General features: G+C 34.5%; 1 non-coding gene across 1 annotated transcript; it reads left to right on the forward strand.

Moving 5' to 3' along the window:
• The first annotated feature begins 1,203 nt into the window (after positions 1 to 1,203).
• Positions 1,204 to 1,310, forward strand: LOC122099431. The gene has a single exon (XR_006145917.1). It is a non-coding gene; the product is annotated as a U6 spliceosomal RNA (small nuclear RNA).
• Positions 1,311 to 10,377: the final 9,067 nt, after the last annotated feature.

Raw genomic sequence — 10,377 nt, forward strand, 5'->3', positions numbered from 1 at the left:
AGACTCTACTTAATCATTTATAAATAAATATTTTGTTCTTAATTTTCCTCTTTGTAAATTCACATGCCCTATAAAAAATGGTTTGGCCATCCCAGTAACCTTCTCAATGTACCTCCTAATGACGACTTTCAAAAAGTTGTATTATATTACAAGGAAAACAATGCTACAAACAAGGAAAACCAATAACAAAATATTAATGATTAAAATAAAAACTAAAATAATTATCAGTGTTTTCAGTATTTGAAGGGTATTACCTATTAGATTTTACTATTTTCTCATATCCCTGTACTTTTAAAATGGGCTAAGATTATGATATTCAACAAGTGGTTTTTAGGTTATGAGTAATCTTTAAAGTTACCCACTAAGATTACTATTTATGGCTCATCTAATCATTTGTATATGGCTTATATCATCAATTGTTCCTCGCTAACATATAAAATAAGGAAGCCAGGGGCTGGGAAGGTAGCTCAGTGGTAGAGCGCTTGCCTTGCATGCTTGAGGCTCTGGGTTCGATTCCTCAGCACCACATAAGCAAAAAGAAAAAAGCCGGAAGTGGTGCTGTAGCTCAAGTGGTAGAGCACTATCCTTGAGCTGTAGAGCTGACGGAGAGCGCCCAGGCCCATAGTTCAGGCCCCACGACCGGACCCAAAAAAAATTAAAAAACATAAAATAAAATAAGGAAGCCCTATAGTTTTAACAGAAACTGTATAGTTAACAAAGTCTTAACTCTTTATTCTGCTCCTTTACACAAAGATTTGGCAACTTCTCATTAGTAATGTTCCTATAAACTCTGAAATATACATACATAGTAGCATATGTTTGTTTCCATAAATCTTAAATACTTTATCGAAAAGTTTTATTACCTGCCAAACAGCCCTTGGTTTAGTATATATAAGCAAATTCCCAAAATTAAATATATTTAAACCATTAAAACTTTTAACAAAACTTAACACTTGCTGCAGTGTTCATTATGACAGGAGCCTTGTATAGAATAATTGAATTCCTCCTCCTACACATCTCTTGAACAACAAATAATTGGAATTATTTTGTTTTTGTCATGTCAATCTTGACTTTATTCTTAAATGTGTGCTCATGTAAGAAGTACGTGGCTCTAAAATTTCATGAAAATTCTTTTAAACTTACTTTTTGTTGAATTATCTAGTTTAAGAAAATCAATCACACTTTATATATAATACATGTTCTATGTTCCATTCAGCATCACGTACTCTAACATTGAAACCATACAGAGAAGATTTGAATGGCCCATGTGCAAGGATGGCAGGCAAATTCCTGTACCATTTTATACTTTTACAACAACTGATGCTGGAGTGGATGTGGCCACAAGTTAACTGAACTGCACTCTTGGTGGAAGTGTCAACTTGTTCAACCACTTTGGAAAGTAGTATGGAGGTTCCTCAAAAGACTTCACATATAACTCCCCTATGACACAGCAATCCCACTTTTGGGCATTTACCCAAAAGATCACAAACAAGACAGTACTAAAACTACCATCACAATTATATTTATTGCAACATTGTTTAAGATAGCTAAGATATAGGACCAACCCCGATGCCCCTCATCAGATAAATAGATCAAGAAAATGTGCTATTTATAGCAATGAAATTCTATGCCCCCAAGAGAAAGTATGGCATCGCCCAATTTGTTAGAAAATGGAAAGACTTGGAAAAAATTATTAAGTGATGTAAGCCAAGTCCAAAGAAACATAGGTCACAGGGTTTCCCTAATTTGTAATAACTAATATATCTGGGATAAGCAGAAAAGTTCAAAATCTATGCACATATGACCAGATAAGATGTTGTTAAGGGTAATGAACCCCCAAATAGGAACACAACTGGTTTTTTTTTCTTTCTTGCTATTGTTCTAACGTACTTATAACAGGCTATGTGATTTTTTTTTGTTTCTTTATATGTTCCTCCCCCATGCTATAACCCCTGTTTTCACTGTATTTGAATTTGGTGTGCCCACCTCTTGTATATACGCTCCTGTAATAGGGGGAGGGGAAGGAAAAAAACAAAATGCTGAAATAGGGATTCAGATTGACCCATTGTAACAATGAGATGCACAAGACACTATGTTGAAAACTGAACTTTACAATTTAGGCAGGGGAAGGGGGGAGGGGAGTGTACTTGTAGAGGTGGGAGGGAAGGGACGGTAGAGGGAAAATAAAGGAGGAAGTAACAACGCTTGTTAGAAAATGTACTCATTACTTGCTCATGTAAATGTGACCTCTCTGTACAGTATTTTTAAAATAAAAAACTTATGAAAATGTTCTGAGATGAAAGAGTTTATTTCCTTTATTTTACTCATATAATATGGCTAACAAAGAAATTAATGCAAAACACTGATATGAAGGTATTTTGAATGAATGTGTGTGTGTGCACGTGCACGTGTTCTCATGCACTTGCATGTATGTTGGTGTGCTCACAGTTTGAAAAAATGGCTTCAAAGTCTTGCTAGGCCTGCTCTCTAGATTGGTGAGCTACTATATGAGCTACATCTCCATTCCTGGCCCTTTGCTAACATTAAAATTTTTGAAAAATAATATCATGAATTTATTTTGTCCTGATTGCCTTCCACTTTTATGCACAGATCTCTGGCTCCTGAGTAAATATGCCAAGTAATTAGGATTACAGGTGTGACCAACCAGCACAAGGCTTTCAGAATAATTTTAAAAGTGGAAGAAAGTTTACTTCACGGGGCCTGTTTTATCATCTATTACTTTTAAAACATTTTGAAGTGATTATTTGTGATTTTTTTTTCATTTTTTGGATTCTTAAGAAAGTAAGTGATGATATTTAAAGTTTAGTACTTTTTAAAATGGAACTTGGAAAAATGGGACAGAATATATTTGTCTCTCTTATAAGCTCAGCTCTGTGCATGATAACCCAATGTCACCAACACTGTCTGTGTTGAAGACAAAATGTAACAGAAAGCAATCACCATGGGCAATAATTGCTATGGTATTATTTCTTGGACAATATGAGCATTGAATAGACAGTGTAAGAGAATGGAGAGATTATACCTACCTTTTGTGTATTGCTGAAAGACTTTTGGAAACTTTGACTCATTTCCTTCCTCACAGTGTGTGCTTGGGCCATGCACTTACTGCCTTTAATTACAATTTTTCCCAACACTAAAATGGCAATAACATTAGCATTATAGAAAATGTTATCTTAAGAATTAAGGAAAATAAAACTTGTGAAATACTTAACATAAACTTACATGAATGAGTTTTGAGTTTAGCCAGCAGTTTTTTTTAATACTAAAAAGAATGCGATAAGTATTACAGAAATCATTGCATATAGTGAGCAAACAGAAGTAATGTTATCTATTGACCATGTTCTTCTTCCAAGGAAGCCAGGTGGATTATTTCTCATGCTGTAGATCAAACTTTTTATCTTATGTCTTGATAGTGTAAAAATATAAGGACAAAATAATGAAGGAATGTTGTAGACTGAGGTGAAGTCCATATGAAAATGTGCAAAACTGATAAAACATAAAAGTATCTGAGCATTATATTGTGTTTTACACCATTTAAGTTACATTGCATAGTTAAGAAAAACCTAGAAGAATGGATTTTGTTTTTGATGTCCTATCATAGGTCCTTGGATGAACTCTTTCCTCATTCTTGTAAAAACATCATCAGATGAGGGGAACAATATTATTTTTTGTTTGCTTCTGTACGTTTATTCTTCATTTGAAATCTGAACTACATGAGACTGAAAGAAAACAAAGAAATTAGACACGCAGTCTTTGGAATGAACAATCAATGTGAAATAAATAAAATGCATACAACCTTGTAAAAGGTCTGACTAAAGAGAGTCATATAGTCTCAAGCATAAACAGAAAATGATTAAGCAATATCATGTTATTTAAAATGGAAAATGTTAGGAGTTGCTTAATATTGTTCCTTTCTAATACCTTGAATTAATTATTGATTTTGTATAGAAAGATTAAAGATGAGATTAAAAATAAACTTGATTAAAAGTGGATAAAAGTTCTGAATAGACATGCTCTCCTTAAAGCCCTGAAAATTTCCAGTGGGTTTACAAAGTTCTTTAATACCACTTCTATGCTTGTTTAATTCTTTTTGAGCAGAAGTCATTAGAGAAATATAATTCAAAATTACTATGATACTATTTCATAATTACTGTAACTTTTATCAAAAAATCAAAGGAATCGGGTGTGGTCGTAAAGGCTTTTAATTCCAAGCATATAGGAGGTTGTATTTAAGTCTAAGGCCAGTCTGGAGTAGTGAAGATAATAAAAACCTGCCCTTTATTACCTTTTAATAAAGGTAATAATGCTAAGAGTGTAGAGAAAAGGAAATTTTCTACACACTTAAACAAAATGCATGTTAGTATTCTCCTTGTAGATAGTAATATGCAGCTTTCTAAAGAACTCCAAAGTTGAAATATCATCTGCCCCAACAATCATGTGATTATTTCTCTATGAGTAACTCAAATATATCTGCAGTTCATTGTACTCATCATTCACAACAGCAGCCAAGATATAAATCAAAGTTCAGTGTTCAACTACAGACTAATAAAGCAACTGAGATACATGCACAAATATCTTTTTCTGTTTCGTCCTTAAAATAGCAAGAGACTTCTCCCATTAGCCACAACTTACAATGACCTGAACGACGTATTCTAAATGAAAAAAATATTGTCTTCTGATCTTTGTAAACACACACACACACACAGAAACACACACACACACACACACACACACACACACACACACACATAACCCAACATCAAACATTAAGAGAGAAATTTTTAAAAAGCAAAGCAACGTGGAATTGCTGGGGCATTTAGGTCACAATGTAGAAGATAGTAGATATACAGGATGAACCGGTATAGAGTTGTAATGTACAACATGAGGATACAGGAGACAACACTGGCCTTACATGGTTTCCCTTATTTTTAATATCTAGTATATGTCTGAGCCAAGCAGGAAAGGTCAGATAAGGTGATGTTAGGGAAATGAACCCTAAGATATGTATTCAATTTTTTTTCTTTCATGCGATTGTTTCAAACACATTTATAAGACTATTTGTGTGTTGCTTTGTATGTCCCTCCCCCACAGTATAACCCCTGCTTTCACTGTATTTGATGTCGGTGTAATTTTTGGAGGGGAAGGGGAAAAACAAATCGTTTAAATAGGGAAACAGGTGGACCCATTGCAACAATGAAATGTACAAGTCGTTATGTCGAAAACGAACTTTACAATTTTGGTGGGGGGGGGAGGGGGAGGTTTGGGTGCGGGGGCGGGGAGAGGATCAGAAGGGATGGGAAGGAGAAACAAAGGAGGAGGCTACAATGCTTGATAAGAAATGTACTCATTATCTTGTCCATGTAATTGTAACCTCTCTGTACAGTATTTTCACAATAAAAAAAAAAAAAGAATGAAGCTAAGTAAGTAGGAGTTGTTCTTCTGAGTAGGGGTTGCTCTTTTTGTTGTGCTTCCTTCAGTAATGGATAAGATAAACATAATTCTTTAGATATACCTTCCTGTTTGCAGAAATAATAACAAACACTATACCAATAATGTTGCATGCTCAATATAGAACAAAATGTCAAATTAAAATACATGATATTATCCTTGGTGTAAACTAATTATTGCAAATAAAGGAAACCATGGGACTGATGTTTCTTTGTCTAGTTTACTTCACTTAATATGATTTTTTCCAAGATCTTCCATTTCCTTAAAAATGAGGTGGTACCTTTCTTTCTGATGAAAACATATTATTGCATGTATGTATATCTCTCTGGTGTGTGTGTGTGTGTGTGTGTGTGTGTGTGTGTGTGTGTGTGTGTGTGTTTCACTTTCTTAATCCATTTATTTAGTGAGGGGCATCTGGGTTGATTCCATATCTTAACTAGGGTAAATACTACTGTGATAAAACATAATTGGGCTGGTAGCTTTAGTGTGGCCTTGTTTGTGGTCACTAGGGTAAATGCCCAGAAGTGGGATTACTGGGTAATAGGGGAACATCATTGTGTACATCAAGGATAATATTAATAGTTGAGCAGAATAGCTCAATAGCTATGTACATATGACTCTATAAGGTGATTCAAAGTTAAATCAACACTTGTTGATTTAACTTTTTGTTGTTCTTAATATACTACGTGGTTTGTTTTTATCCTTTTGTGTTTTCCCCACATATAATTAATCGCCTGAAGACACTGTATTTTAATCTGACGCCCAGGTATTGTAAATATGTTGATCTGAACTTGGAAATGGAAAGAGTAAAAACAAAATGGTGAAACAAAGGACAAAGGAGTAACCTATGCAACTGTGATACTCGCAAGACAATATGTTGGAAATAATCTTGGGGGGGCATTGGGAGGGAAGAGGGAAAATTGGAGAAGGGGTAACAAGTTAGAAAAGAAATGAATTCCTTACCTTACTTATGTAAGTATAACCCCTCTGTACTTTTCCTTAACTTATGTAAGTATAACCCCTCTGTACTTTTCCTTAACAATATAATTTAAATAAAAAATAAAATATATGAGAGCAGCAATACAGGAGATAGCAGAGGGGGGAAATACTGTAGTATAGTGCAGTAAAACAGCTGTGGAGACCAGAAATTTTACTTTTACATAGGAAGTAATAAACTAGCACACAGATTTTCAGCCTCATGACAGTCATTAAAAAGGGAAAACAAAATGCACAATCAGCAAACCAATAGAGATAAAATAGAAAACTAAACAAGTTGAATGGATGACTTGGACCAAGAATAACAAATGACACAATTAGGTAACAAATAACAACCTGGTAAGTTTAAAAAATATTACCAATAATTCTATTAAATGTTGTGTACATCACAATTTGTTAGCACTATAATTCAAATCACAGTTAAATAATATATCATTATTATAATGTTATTTATTTTTGATTTCTTAATATAGAATGTTTAATATAAAATTTTAATTTTAGCAGCTATAGAAAAGAAGAAAGTGTAATTAATTTTAATGATATATTTCATGAATTGTAAAATTGAGAAATGTTAGAATTTAAACAAATAATTTATCATTATTGCCTTACTTCTGTGAATTAATGTAATAATTCAAAGTGTATTCTACACTTAACACTCATCTTAACATCAAATAATCAATTATTGCACAAGACTCGGTTTTAGGTGGAAGGATTCAGCACAGTGGTAAAATTCACACCACACAATACACGAGGGAATGACCCCTCTCATCTAGTTTAAGTTGTGGAAATTTGATTTCTACATGAATGTTAAATTCCTGTCTAGGTGACATCTAAACAAGTATATAGAATTATATGCATGAGGAGTACTTCAGATGATACTTAAAAGTCATATTCATTAATTAAATTTTTATTATTTTGTACCAAATAAATATTTATAGAGAGACTGAATTTCTGAGTGGATGATGGTGTATGTGGGCCAGATTATGTACGTTGAGGCTTATTTTATATTCCTGATACTGTTTCTACAGTTATATTTAATTTTCCATAACTGGGTTAAGTTATTATATTGGATATATGAAAGTAATTCTTTGCCATTAATCCTTTGCCAGTTGTCTAATACTAATATAATTTATCCATGTGTTAGAAGTAATGGAAATAACAACAGATATAAGCAAGATAAATCAGTCTGAGGTAGAAAAGTATTTTCACCTTTATTTTGATAGCTGGTCCTCTTTTACACTACAAAACATTCTTGGGAAAATGTGCTCCAGGCTGGCCAAAACTGCAGAATATTATGGTTTGAACTATCATAAGAGAAGGAAGGATGGGGAACCTCCCTTCCAAAAGTCTGCTCCCAGAGATGTGATCTGCTTTATGGTGGTTACTTGAAAATGAACATTTTTCAGAGTCAACCTTGAAAAGGCATCTTGATAGACCATTTCTGTAAGTGGATTACTACAGACTTGTTCATGGCTTTGTAAAGATGCCAGATTGCCTCATTTTGAGACAATTTAACAGGAATTTAGTCACCTGTTTTTTGTTTCTTTCAGGGAAAAACCAATTTACCCTAAGCCAGGGAATCACTGGGGCCCAGAAAAGCTACTACAAACACACACACACACACACACACACACACACACACACACACACACACACACACACACACACACAAATCAAACAATCAACCAAACAAAAATATCCAGTTAGTACAGCCAGTCAGGGTTGCTATCACAGCCTACTTGAAGTCAGGCAAAAAAAAAGAAGCTGAGAGTTATTTAGCTGATAACCAATATATTTTTTATGAGGCAGACTGAAATGAGACCCCAGAGAGAGGGTCAGGAAGACTGACCAGAGAGACTAAAATTGGTCACACAAATATTGGAAAATAAAATCCTTTGCAAAACAAATACATCATAGTAAGCCTGCGCATATAAGAACAAGACAGCAGACCAAATTCCAGAAATGCACATTTTCTTAGAGGTCAGCTTAATGAATTAGCAATGGAAATATTTGAATTCTTAAATATTTGACCACATGTGGAAGAAGGCTGAAGAGAAAGAAAGTGCCATCACTCTGTTAGGAGGTCCAACATCATATTAGTAAGTAATCAAGCACAGATTTGTAATAAAAAGAGTTAATAATTATTCCAAATGAGGGCTTCATTTGTTTTGATCTAACAGTTCTTGATTTAGGTGCTGGAAATTACCATACAATTGATCCAGTCCCACAGCTGAGTTAATACTGACAGCAGTATTCCCACATGAAGGAAAAGAGAAAATTTACAAATGTCTGATGAAATGAGTAGAGGGTTAAATGTTCTAATAATGATATCTGAGGTTTAGAAACAGGTGATGAGGTGGATTTTCTTTTCTAAAAATCCCTCATTTTTAGCCTGGTGCCAGTGGCTCACAGCTGTAATCCTACCTACTCAGGAAGCTAAGGTCTGAGGACGACCGTTCAAAGCCAACCTGGGCAGGAATGTTCCTGAGACTTATCTCCATTTAACCACCAGAAAACCAGAAGTGGCACTGTGGCTCAAGAGGTGGAGCACTCACCTTGACTGGAAGAGCTTAGGGACAGTGTCCAAGCCCATACTTCAAGCCCCTCAACCAACAACAAAAATCTCCCTTTTCTGGGATCTTTTCCTAACATTCAACAAAGAAGCCATTTTATCAAGCACTACATTTAAGTCCTATTCTAGCTACTGCAAATAGAATGATTTGGTATCCTATGACAAATGGTTCATATTTGTGGAAACAAATACCAGCAGTGGTAACTTTCTTTCCAGTCCTTGAACTCTGGGCCTGGGCCCTGAACATGGTTATGCTGGTAGCTTTCATTTGAGCTTGTTTGTTATTTATTAGATTACTGCCAATGAGGGTAATTACTGGGTGTAAAGGGAGATCTATGTTTATTCTTTTCAGGAAACTCCGTACTGTATTCCAGAGTGGTTGAACAAGTTTAGTTTCCCACCAATAGTGTAATAGAGTTCCCAATTGGTTACATCCATGCCAGCATTTTCTATTGCTAGTTTTCTTGATAATGGGCATTCTAATTGGGATGAGATAGAATCTGTCTTGTTTACTTGTAGATTTGTGGGCACCTTCTGGATACCATGAATGAATCCGTGAAATCTATATTTCTCGGAGTCTGCATTCCTTTATCTTTGCCCTTAGTATAATTTTCCCAAGCCTTTCATTTTCCTTAATATTGGTGAAAAGTCATCCTTTCTGATGGGTGAATAGAATTCCAGTGTGTGTGTGTGTGTGTGTGTGTGTGTGTGTGTATGTGTGTGTGTGTGTAAGATGATTATAGGCCCATGAGTTCATTTCTATGTCTTCTGTTTCATGTGTACTTTTGTAATTCCATATTAAATTTGGATTGCTTTCTTTACTGCATTGAAGAATATTGTTAGGATTTGGATAAATATCGCATGGTCAATTGTTTGGGGCAGTATTGGAGTTTTTGCCACTTTAATTCTTCCAACCAGGAACGTTGAAAGATTTTCCATATCCTTGAATCTCCTTCAATTTCCCTTTTTAGATTTTAATGTTTTCACAGTAGAGTTCCTTCACATTTTTAGTTAAATTAATTAATTCCTAGCTTTGTTGTTGTTTTGTTTTGTTTAGATTAGATTTTATTTTAAGGCTAATACATATGAGGTTGTATTTTGGATTTCAGGTTGGTTCTTCCCATTGTTGGTAACACAGAAAAAGGACTGATTCTTGGTGGGTGTTATTACCGAGCTACATAGCTGAAGGTTAGCATCACCTTTACTAACTTGAGGGAGGAAGCTATAAGGACTTTTAAATACAGGATCATTTCATCTGTAAAAAGGGATAGTTTTACTTCTTCCCTATTTGTATCCCCCCTTTTTTTTCTCTTTCCAATTGCTCTTTCTAGAAAGTCCGC

Source organism: Dipodomys spectabilis, unplaced genomic scaffold (assembly GCF_019054845.1).
Source record: "Dipodomys spectabilis isolate Male_0828 unplaced genomic scaffold, ASM1905484v1 ptg000513l, whole genome shotgun sequence".
NCBI classification, from domain to species: domain Eukaryota; kingdom Metazoa; phylum Chordata; class Mammalia; order Rodentia; family Heteromyidae; genus Dipodomys; species Dipodomys spectabilis.